Source organism: Anomalospiza imberbis, chromosome Z (assembly GCF_031753505.1).
Source record: "Anomalospiza imberbis isolate Cuckoo-Finch-1a 21T00152 chromosome Z, ASM3175350v1, whole genome shotgun sequence".
Lineage (NCBI taxonomy): Eukaryota > Metazoa > Chordata > Aves > Passeriformes > Viduidae > Anomalospiza > Anomalospiza imberbis.
Window position 1 is genome coordinate 40,772,382 of NC_089721.1, and position 12,675 is coordinate 40,785,056.

Genomic DNA, 12,675 nt, shown 5'->3' on the forward strand with positions numbered 1-12,675 from the left:
ATGACGAAATCCCAGTGCAGTCTATCTTGTGCCATTGCCACACTAATTACAGATCAATTACTTCTCAGTTGTTTGCAACCTTATCAAAGAATAGTAAATTTACTGAAAGCAAAATGTGATAAGATGTCTTTTCATTATTATGGTAGATTTGTTGGAACAGCTCTGACATTGAGATTAATAAAAGTTTTCCCAGAGGTAATATGATCTGTATATATATAGTCTGAATTTTAAAAGCTGAAAACTTGATCCTAGGCAGTATCATAAAAAATGTTGCTTCTATTAATTATTGTTATGAAAACATCCTTAGTACAGAGGTGGTGGAGGAAAGAACAAAATGAGTCTGTTAATAAATTTAAAGCTTGTTATTAAAATATAAGTGTACATTTTTCCTTCCACAGATCAGATAATTAATGAGAGTGAATTATAAAAACTGAGAAAATCTGCAATTCATGTTTTGAGTAGAGTGACAACGCAAAGAAGTGGAGGGGAAAAAGGGATGAGTTTTATAAAATATTAGCATGGAGGGAAGAAAGCAGTGAACCTACATAGTATTGAAAAGAATTAAATAAAGTTCTGTAGTTTTAGAAGAGCCACAAACCAGCAAAATGTATTGATTTTCCCGACAACATTTCCTATGTCTTGACTTCTTTACCAGAATTTCCATTGACTTGCCATATAAATACTGAGATCTCTCTCTGCATTAATTGTACATCAGCAACATTAACTTACACTTTCTACACTTGTTCTGAAGGTAAGTGTATACATTTTTACTGATCCCAACTTTTGAGGAGAATTATTTTGATTGCAGTGTTACTGTCTTTCAGGTTTTTACTGCATTCGGGATAGGGTTTGGTTTAGGTTCTGGTTTTGGTTTGTTTCTTGTTTGCTTATTTCTTTTTTTTTTTTTTGTTGGATTTTGGGGGGCTATTCCTGGCAAAATTGGCTGGACTTGAGAAAAAAATAGTCTAGCTTGTAGGCATCAGACTTTAATAATTTAATGTTTTTGTTGTTATTGTTATTTGAAATACCATAGCCATTACTTTTTACTGACCTACTCCCCTGCAACAACCCAGTCACTCTTATCAGAAGCAGATCCTACTACACCATCCATGACTCCAGGACAGTTTGATGAACTGATGAGCTCAAATGAGACTGAAGCTCTGGTCATGTTCAGGAGAAGTGACACAGCTGCCCCTAACTGCTTCCCTTAAACTGGGAAAGGGGACAATTTTTGGCTGCTCTTCAGTAGATAAACTCAGGAATTCTCCATGACAACACTCCGAGATTAAACAACATTTCAGGATGCGAAGTTGCTGGTGATTCAACACATCTAGTTCAGGTAAGAGCAGATTTTTCTGCAGTCCTCCTTATTCTTTGGTTTTATCAGCTCAATATCTTCTTAATTCTTCTAGTCTTAGAATGGGAAAGTAGAGGTTCACTGATTTCTACGGCAGTTGGATCAGGTCCTCCATTAAGAGTCTTTCCATTAACTGGCCACAGAGATGACTAATATGTTGAAGCCATCAATACTGGATACTGTGGCTCTAAATGTCCAGAAAATAACAATGGAATGATTTTTTATTCCATGGCACTCTGCCATTTATGAAAGGGCAATAAAATTAATTTGTTAATGGTGGTAAAGTGTTTTAAAGGAAAAAAAAAAAAACCAAAAGAAAAACAACAATTGAGGTATGATGTATTGAGCAATTTTTTTTTTTTTAAGAAAATTAATTAGGGAATAAAATGAACTATTATTTTAGTTAGCATATACCCCAGAAAATAACAATATAATTAGGTTCAATTTAGCGAGTAATTTTTTTTTTTAGTAAAAATTGCAAAAACAGCTTAATGTGCGATAAATTTATCAAGGAGCAATTTTATCTCTTCAGTAAATATGGCTTTCCACAAGTAAGTTAGAAGAATTTAGTCCAAAAAATTCAGAGTGTCAAACTCACATAGCTTTGCCCATATTTTATGAGGATGTGTGGACCATGCTAGGAGACTTTGAAATCGACTTTGGGGTCTATTTATGGATATAAATAATAGATTCCTCATATTTCATATTCCCAATAGAAACCTTCCTCATCATTTCCTCTTTCACTTAAGAAAATCTTTCTCGGAGTTTTAGAGCAAATTCTTGGGTGCCTAATTCTTCTCCTGCATTCAATTCAAGTTTGCAAGATAGGATTTAACCCAAGAAAATACCTGGGCTAAGGTTCTGAAAGACTGAATGTTGATATGTGGCCCTGTCTCTCCTGTGGATGTACCCCCTAAGGATCTGGCCACATAACCTTATTGAGATAACTCTAACCTGTGATTTCTGGTGATGAGGCTTGAATTGGAAAGACGCTTACTATGCAGCCATGTCTGAGGTATCATTGCTAACACTCTAACAGTCACTTAGTGTCTGAAAGTGAAAGTGTCACTGAAAGAGATGGAAACTAGTATTATAAATACTATATCAATATGCAGAAAAGGTCACTTTTTCACCTTTGCCCAGCTGTGGAGGATGTATCTTGCTTCAGGTACTCTCAGAGAGATTAATCACCTTTTGGAGATAAAGCTTGTGTAAGGTAGTGGGACTGGGAGCTCATTCCAACTCTGCTTAAGGACCCTGAAGAGTTACACTAATTTCAGGGGTTAAAACAAGCTCATGTGCTGTTCCAATTAATTTTTAAAGAGCAAGTATAGCTATTGACAATATTCATGGCTTAGGATCACATGTTGGTTAATTGTTTTTTCATCCTTTAACTCCACCTTTGGAAGTTGGAAGTTTTTGGAGGAAATGCACAGCTCTGACTCCAGAACAGACACCAGTGCTTATGGAACTGGTTAGAGCTCTGTCGAATGTGGCTTACAGATGCTAGTAAAACCTAATTCATAAGAAAGCAATAGCAGGAGTTGCATAAAACCTGAGACAGACAAAAAATGCCTGTTGGAGGCATGGCAAGACAAGAAAGGAAACTGCATAGGAAAAGGTAGTCTAACTGTCATGAGAAAACACACTGATGAAAAATGTGAAGTTTTTCAATAATTGCCAGACATTTGTGGAAGTTATGGTACAACTGGAAACTGTTTTTTTACCTTTGTCCTGCAGCATGAGTACACTTAGAACACAAACATGGAAATCACGATTCTCCTGGGGAGCAACAGCCAGTCTATGATGTTCACTGATGTGGCAGGGTTCACTAAACTGGATATTTGAAAGATCTTTTTAAGTTTGTGGCGGCTTACAATATTTACAGGTTTGCAAACTGGAACAGCAATAACCATAGTATAGAAGCCCTGTGAGCTAGAAGACACCCTCTGGTGTGTTCATTGCATTTGGGGTGTCTCCCCTGTTTGCACACTGATGCATTGGAGCTCCTTCCAAAGGCTCTGGTATGGATTGTTGAACTAGGAGGGAAACCACCCTAAGTGGAACTCGTGCCATGATCCAGCATAGCAAATCCTGTGCTGTTAAATCAAGGCTTTAAAGAGATTTCTCAGTATTCAGAGAGGCCTTTCCTTTTTAGGCAACAATGGAAAATGATCTGGATAGACCCTGACCCTTAACCCACAACAGTGAATGTCTCAAGCATGGTACAACAGATCAGAGTTGTTCTTGCTGCCCTCTGCCCTTTAGCATGTCTGAAAGGCAAACTTCTCACAGAATCAGACATAATCACTCCTGAATGCTTAGCATCCCTGGGGTTTCAGCTTTAGGGCATGGGGGGGGGTGGAAAGATGACCTCCTGAGGACCCTCCAGCCTTTTTCCTTATAATTCTATGATTCAAACTGTCAACTAGAGGTATTCCAATGAATTTTTAGCTGAATGCAGGATGAAAGTGACTTACATAGCAAAAATATTGCTTAAACATTATTCATTAGCATGTAACTTCTATTAGTGAGCCAAATTGCTTTCACTGATTGGTTTTGTCACTCGATATGCTAGAAGCATCTCATGCTGAGCAGATGCTGATTCTGTACATGGCAGGGTCACTAGATACCTAGCGCACTGAAAATCTAAAGTTGTTCAGAATTCTCTGAAATGTAAACAAAGTCTTTCATGATAAGCAGATAATAATGGTACAACAGTCATAGATCTGATTAAACTGTTTCACACATATTACTTGTTACCACATTGCATGTAATCACCTTGCCTCAGGATTTGTCCAGCAGTTCTGGATTTTCCCATGTTTTGGGGAAGCCAGAGGGAGAGTGACTTAATATGGGTGGAGGTCAGTTGACTGCCAAAAGGACTAAGATTGGTAAGAAGTGGTATTTCATTTCTCTCCTGTGGTTTTAGGTTTTGGGTTTTTTTTGTCACAGTGCTCTCAAGGTCCTCAGTTTGGGGCATATGAGGAACAACATTTATAACTGAGATGCCCTTTTGTGACAAAGGAAAGCTGCACAGAGACAACATGGATAAGCACATACCTAGGGCCTAATGATCCAAGCCTCCAGAGGGCTGCTAGTTACCCTTGCTTCCCTGCTGGCTTGCAGCTTATACTTTTGAGTATAAAGTTTTTTTCTTTCACTCTCACAAAAATTAAAGGGTCGGACTTTTACAGTGCTTAATAGTGCAATTTGGCATGGCTCCTACATAGGAGGAGAGGTTCTTCCTTTCCCTTCTTCCCTGCCTTGTTATCAGATACACATCATAGCTGTGATTACTTGCTCTGGAGTGTGTTGTGGCTGTTTCTGACAAGTCTTGTGTGTATACAAGGAAACTCCTTTGTAGTTCTTCATGCTTTCTTTACCAGGTGAACTTATAGAGTGAACCATCAAAAACTGAAGCACAGCTCGTTTCCTTCTATTTTCACAAGCAAGTTAGAAGACTATGTCTGTGGTTTTTTATCTGCCTGCACAAATATCCTTTCAGATAATGGCTGTACTGGTTTTTGTGCCCTATCTTAGAAAGGGCAGTTTTGGAAAGCAGGTCTCTTCTAAGTCTTTAAATTCTGACTAGTTCCTTGTGAGAGGCAATGTGAAGTACTAGGACCCTCTGATGGTCTCAAAGGATGAATTCAGAAGACCTGCATGAAGTCCTGAGGGGAGGTTCTTTCTTGAGATGTAAAGAGTCAAATGGGATTTGAACTATGTCCCGATAGGATACAAAATTTGTAGGGTTTGCTGTCCTGGGGTCTGTTGCTGTGAATTTTCGCTTATCAATTTTTTTACCAGAATGAAAATCACTATAGAATTAATGTAATGTAATTACAAAATTGAATATCCCTCAGCTCTCTACATTAGATGTATGTATTAAGTTACGTAAATGGACCACTGTCCAGTCAGGACAGCATTTTCCAGACTCCTGGCTCACTGGTGGTCTGAGGCTGAAGTGAGCTAACTAATATTGTAATAATTCTTACAAATGATTTAACAAATATTAAATTATTTTTTTGAAAGGCTTCTTCTGCCACTGCTGATTTGTATCATGGTGCCTGAAGTGCTCTGCTTCCATTTAAAGCTTTTTATGCCTAAGCCTCTGCCTTCTGCTGCCCTACCTGTCTTGATCTTTTTGCAACTGCGACTTCAGAATTTGAAGATCAGGAGACAGCTAACATAGCAGCATTTTTTTCTCTTTCCATGGCCATTAACGCTTTTTTCCTTTCTAGTGCTTTTTTTTTTTTTTTTTCTTAAAAAGATACCTTTGTCTATAGCTTCCTGCTACAACTTAAAGGAAGCGGCATTTATCTAATACCTTACTGCTGCATTGTGAAAGTCAAGAATTATGTTCGTCTACTCGGATAGACTTTCACCCTTCTTTCAGTAGGTCTCCATTAACCCGCATCTGCCAAATTAAACTGACAGGTTTAGAAAAACTTGACACAACAGATTCTAAAATTAGGCCTGCTACAAAAATCAGAGAGATTGAGACTGTGGTTTCCTCCCTCTGTGCAGCTTTAGTTGAATCAGAGTGACATGATAATACAAAGAGGTAAAAGAGAGAAACAATGTTTCAGTCCTCCTTTATAATAGGGTTTTGTTATTCTTGCTTTAAATTTCAGTGACAAAAGTGGTTTAGAAATCACTAACAAGAGTTTTCTGACATAGATGTGCCTTGTGTTCCTTTACTGGGGGCTTTATAATTTTTCTTTTTCCCCTGACTATTCTGAAAACTTCCAAGGACAGTAGGTGGAGGGATTGTTAGAAAAGAAGGGAACATCAGCTTAAAAAGAAATTGCCAAGCTTAATTGGTCAAAAATGGACATGAGCTAAAGCCCCAAAAAATGAAATCCCTGCAGACAGTGTGTGTTCACTGTGAAGTGCTGTCAGTGAAACTGGGAATAATATTTTAAAAGAATTTTGGTCAGAGTTCCCAAAAACTCAGCTGTTTTAGCAGAAGTCTTGGCAGTGAATTCACTGACAGGCTTGAAAGCTTTCTCCATAGTGAGAACTTTTTGGTGAGCCCCATGATCTTCTGCTGTATGGGGACCCAGATATAGAACAGTTCCCTGGGTCTGGTACAATTTTATTAACTAAGAGTTACTGTATTTAGAAAATAAAGGAAACGGAGGAGATGGCATAGCAAATACAAGCCATCCCAAGATCACACACCATTTTCCCTGTACTGAACTTCCTCTCATAGAACTCCTGAAGGACTTGACTTGTTAGGAACACTGGATTAACAAACATATGATGCCAAATCTTGACCTTTCTTACCATCTCTTACTTTTTGTCAAAGTGTTCTTTATGGTGCTCTGCTGCTGAGGAAGCCTCCAAAATCCTCAAGGAAATGGGAATAATTTTTCTGTTCATAAAACATTGCAAACAGTGAAACAGGAAGTACTATCTAGAAATTAATATTTAATGCACAACAGATGACTCTTCATTTTCATTTCTGAAAGTGAAAATCAAAAACAAAGGAGAAAAATGGGAAAGTTGCTGTGTCACAAGCCACAGTTTGGAACAGAATTTCTAAACAAATTTTATTTCATCAGATAGAGGGATTCATGTTATACAGCACCTGTTTAAGTTTGCAGAAGGCTGGGCCTGTTTGTTTGCTTGTTTCAAGGAAAGAACTACTGAGATTATTAAATCCAGGACCCAGTTAAATCTTCCCCCTTCAGCTTGTTTTCTGGTGCTGCTGCTTTACAGTTTCTAGAGAGCCTGGAACCTGGGAATCTTGGTACACCTACAGAAAGAAAATTGCTTGGCAGGTTTTGTTTATCTGAAGGTAAAATCTGGCCCTTCACAGAGGGTGAAATTAAAACTACACTTTGGAACAGGGAAAATACCTTTTTATTCTGTATTACCACTGCCTTCACAGAACAGCAGTGTTACATTGTTCTTCACTTGGGGTGATCTTTAATGCAGTGAATGTCAATAGTTTAGCATGTTTATGTTTTGTATTAGCTCATAGTCAATATTTAGTTAGCTTTACAGGATTTAATGTTTTAGAGCAATGACAAAAGCTCATATTGCCATGTGGTCTCCCTGAAGCTGGCAACATTGATATAAATATCTGCAAATTAACATAAAACATGTAATTATAAGAGCTCTGTCTGAGTGATTTTAAGTAAATTTCATCCTAAACAAAATATAAAGGTGAAATATCTGCTGATTTCTTTGTCAGACTCCAAACAATAAGCAAAATAATTTTATGTTAATACATTATGTAACACAGTCTCACTGAACTTCTCTCTCTGGGGTCACCAAAGATTTTTACCTGGGTATTTCTAAATACCAATAAAATTGTACAGAGTTCTGCCTCCCACCAAAGTATTGTTAGAAATTGTGATTCTAAAGTCTAAACCAATAAATCTTCACTCAGCAGTCTGGGGTTTTTTGGTTGGATCTTTTGGGGGTTTTATCCCCAAAAATGAGAAAAGACAGTGTTGGAGATTTTATTTTGGACAGAGATAAGTGCCAAAACCCTAGAAACCAATCATTATAATTTAATAAACATTTTAAGAGCAAAGAATTCTTCGCTACCTTTCCAAGTGGTCTGTCAAACACTATACTATATTTTAGCATGTGCAGGTCTCCGTATGTCTACAGATGTTCTTGTGAATATGCATACATGTAACTTGGTCTGAATAGATGGACATGGCTTATTTATATCTCAAACAGGGTTGCATAGGACCAAAAGTATGTCTTTCACCCAGTCTATGTTAATAACCTCTAACATATTTGAGACTCCGACTTGTTGAAGCCAGAATTCAGAGAGGGATACCTTTTTTTTTTTTTTTTGGGTATGATATGTCTTTCTTTACTATTGTGTGATAGGAATGTCATTCTATAGTTCCTATCATGGTTTTTAATTTTTTTTTTTTACACAATCATATTCCTCTGTATAAGTGTTATAAAAACTGTAGACAACATGTTTATTTTACTATTCAGTTAATTTAAAACTGTGTGCTAGTCCAATTTAAACAACTGTAGGAGATCAGGCTGAAACAAACAGAAAAAAAATTGCTTCCTCCAATGTTGACTTTCAAATTGGTTGAAGGACCCCAGAGATTAAACGATGGATGTTTGGTATCTCTCTGTTAGGGTCATTTTTTTACTTTTAATAGAAAATTTCTGACTGAGACAAAGAGGTCAAGCTAGCTAGTACCTGGCAAAGTATTTCTCATGTGGATAAGGCAAGAGGAAAATAAAAAATCCCAAGCATCATACAGCATCTCAATCCCCTTACACAAGCCAAGCATTTTGAAGCTAGTAGTAATTCATTCATCTATGGATCTACATCTGTTAGCTTAATAGGTGACATAAGGCTAGATTTCAAATGAGTCTAACCCAATAACCAGACTTATGTAATAGGCTTTTCAGGAAGACAGAGAAGGAAGCCTTAATGGTAAGAAACACTAGCTCAAAGTATCAGTTCCAGTAGCTCCAATGACTAACATTAAACCTTTCTGTCTGTCTTTCAGTATAACTTTCCTTTGTGTTTGCTCTGCTTTGGCTATCACATTTACACTAAGGCTCCTTTTGCCCTCCAGTTAACCTATGTGAATGCACAGGTGTGTGCATAATATATTAACAAAGAAATACTATTGTTTCAAAGAATTTATTTCTCATCGTTGCTGCTGCACATCACATGCAATATTTTTTTCTTAGTTACTCATGAAATGTTACTGGTATTATGTGTCATACTCTATCACTTAAGCTACATTAAAAAACATAGTAAGAAATAAGTTCTCTAATTTGGTTGTTTCTAATAAAGGTTGTATCTTGTTTTCTTTTACAAGGCTGATCAGGCAGAACATGATTTTCTTTTCTGTACACTGGTTTAACTCCATTGACTTCAGAAGAATTACTCTTGGTTTATCCTAATAAAGGATGGAGAGGCAGCTGATTTTCTGCCTTAGATGAGTTGTTGGCACAGAAGTAGAAACATTATAGGTGTTGTGGAAAAAATATGATGTGAGCTAGCAAAATGTCCCCACACAACTCAGTAAGTTTAGCTTAAGAAATGTTTTCTCCTAGAAAATGCCAAAATAAACTAGAGTAACATTTAACTTAATGGTGTGGAAAAATTCCACATTATAGCCATATGAGAAATGTATTTAATTTTCTTTTTTTAAGCCAGTCAGCAAGTAGGCAAGAGTGCATATTGCTAAGTTTGCTAGCACTGCCTAGAAGAGCATATTGAAAGATCCCCTGAAATGCACAATTGAATGCAAAGTTAAGATGAAGTACTTTGTGCAGCTGAAGAGCACTTTGATGAGCCGACTGGCTTTAGATGCTGTGAATCGCCAATCTTGTTATTGGCAGACATAAAAACAACAGTGTAAGCCTTTTGTCTGTTATTCTCTCCTGATTATACCGGATGTGGTGGCACAGAATAAACATGGCAAGGCATCTCTGTGCTGGAGATGTTTTAGCAATAAATACAGCCCTGGCACAGGGAGACACAACTCTCGTCTCTTCAGCCGATGCTACGCTGGATTACTCTCGGTATGGATTTGATCCTCAGTGTCATTCTAGTAATGAGTGCTCTGGCAAGAGCATTAAGCACTGCAAGCAGAGAATTAGCAGCTCCAGCATTATCCATGTGGTCAACAGACATGAAGAAAAAGCAGGAGGCAGAACGGAAATATTGTGTGTGCTTTACGGGTTTGCAAATGTACACTGATTAAATCAGCAGCAACGCACTGAAAGATTAGGACTTCTTTTCTGCTCCCTTGTAACTTTACATAAATAATACATGTTTAAAACATTTTAAGAAATTTATTGAGATACATCACTTCAAGGAGAAGTATGTGGTTAGATAGCTAGGGCTGTGAGAGGACTAGATGTGATTCTGTCTTTGAGAGGCATTCACAGTTCTGCAAAACATTTTACATAAAAGTTGCAAAGCAATATGTATCCTACCTTGAAATTAGATTGTCAATATCTTAACATGAATAAGGAAGCTCACGTTGTCAGTACAAGAAGTCTGGAGATGTTTATGTATGTTCTTGTTAAAACTGCTGTCTTTAATTCCTGTCTCAGCTCCAAGTAAAGCCTTTCTGTTCAATATGATTTCATTTCATGACAGGGCAAGGAGGGCTACACTCTGAGAGAAAAGACTAAATCTTAGTAACATCCAAATAGAGAAAAAAAATATATTACGACAGAAAGAAAAATAGAAAGGAAAAAAAAAGAGCCAACAGCAGACATCAAATAAGACAGAAAGAAGTAAAAAGAAATTGACAGTCAGAGATAGGTGAGAAAAGAATAGTAACGGGCACATCAGGTTTTCAGAGACAGGTCCCCTCTCCCTCTCCACACTTAGCAACAGGGCTGCTTGGAGACAGCACTCCCTTGCTACTGGTGCATCCCTCTGGCCTGGAAGCAGCAGGACTTGCACCAAACTGGGGCCAGAGAAACATAGAGGAAATAGCTGAAAAGGTGCTTGCCATGACAAGCAGCTGAGGTTTGCCTGTGGGTCCATGAGTGCCTGTACCCAGGAAATGAAAGTCTGGGTAATCCACAGGTCAGTGCTGTCAGCTGGGGAAGCAGCATTTCTAGAACCACACTTTACCTCTCACCACTGCATCAAGCAAAGCTCAGCCCCAGAGAGATCTCTTTAGATTGTAGTTCCTTTCTCTGTCCTCCTGTGTTCCAGCTGCTCTTTTTCTTTTCTTTTCCTATATATGTCCTAGAGCGTGAGTCTGATCTTATCACCACACTTCTGGAGCACTAGACATGTCCTAGGATACTGGGTAAACAACAGCCTTCTGAAAAGTCCTTATGTGGAGGATAACTTAACTGTTGGGGATGTTTTTAGTTTTGGTATTTTTTCTGGTTTTGATTTTTGTTTTGTGTGTGTGTGTGAGTGTGTGTGTTATTCATACATAGTCTTCTAAGATCTAAGCTTAGATAACTATGAATAAAGCCTGGAGACTGATGTTAAAAATCTGAACTGTGTGTCAGTATGTACCTGGGTTTCATGTTGAAGTTCAAAGAAATCATGTACTGAAGACAAAAGACAATAAAAATGTTCAGAGAGAACTGAGACCCAAATATTGTTGCATTATAATACCTGAAAAGAAAAGAACTTCCATCCAATTAAAGTTTGGTTCTGAGGCACACTAAAAATGACCAATAACGTATTTTCAGTGTAATTGCTCTGGGAAATTATTCCAGGTATGTCTGCAGACTCAGTTTTGTAGGTTTATCTGTATAAATTGTTTATAGAAATAAATGTCACATTCACTGGTAAAATGAGAGAGACATGAAGTTTCTATTGTGAATGATACAAGCTTATCAGAGATAAAAGGACTGATGAATTATAGCTATAGTTCCATATTTACTACTGCAAGCACTAATTTTTTATCCTATGAAAAAGTAAACTGTGAAGGGATGGATCGATTTCTGATAAAACAAGAGCTGATGAAAGCCTTGGTGCAGAATGGACAGTATTTGGGTTGTTTATAGCATGCAATTTGGTTTTTTTCCTAATCTCCTTACCTTTGCTGCTGCTACTAACTCAAGACTATCCTCTCATAAGAAGTGACACTGCATAGCAAAGCACGTACTTTTTCCAGGCAAAGAGAATACAGGACAAAACAAGATGAAAATAGGTTTTACCCTGAGCTGTAGGTCTTCTGTCAAGGTACAAAAGCATAGTTCACTTGCTAGTCTTTTCTTCAAGGCACAGGAGATTTAAATAAACACTCGGAGTAGCATTTGAGCTTCATCTAAACTCATCTATTTGCTGCAGTGGAAATCAAACAACATACAATGTGTGAAGAAAATTATATACTTAACCATTGATTCAGAGAGTGTTTGTTGGAAATTTCCTCTGGAAGACATCTAGTTCAGCCTCTCCCCTGAAGCAATTTATCACCAGCTGTAGATCAGGTAAGGCATTTCTTTCCCTAGTCAAGTTGCATAATGTCTCACTACTACAGTGCTGTACTCACCATCTTTTCTACAAAGATAGCCCAAACATTTAATCAAAATGTCCCAGCGGCATTGTTCCTTCTGAGGTTATTTTCTTCTAAAGGGAGGAGTTTGGCTCAAGAAATCATAAATTCCCTTCCAGCAGCTGTGAACTTCTATCAGATGACCTCTGCATTATGCTGAACAAACCAATCTTTCTCTTTGAAGGTCATGTGCTCTAGGTTCCTACCTATCTTGATAGCTCCTGGTTGATACCTCATTTTATGTGGTCTGTTAAGAATGAGGTTTAACTTTCCCACTTAATAATCTCTTCCCCTTATTTACTATCATTTGCAAACCACTTTCTTAGCATT

The 12,675-nt window shown here is 37.5% G+C and overlaps 1 long non-coding RNA gene across 1 annotated transcript; it reads left to right on the forward strand.

Annotated features, from left to right (window-relative positions):
- Positions 1 to 3,143: 3,143 nt before the first annotated feature.
- LOC137464973 (uncharacterized) lies at positions 3,144 to 9,793 on the forward strand. The gene is made up of 3 exons (XR_010994514.1): positions 3,144 to 4,251; positions 8,863 to 8,952; positions 9,190 to 9,793. It is a non-coding gene; the product is annotated as an uncharacterized lncRNA (long non-coding RNA).
- The last annotated feature ends 2,882 nt before the right edge of the window (positions 9,794 to 12,675 follow it).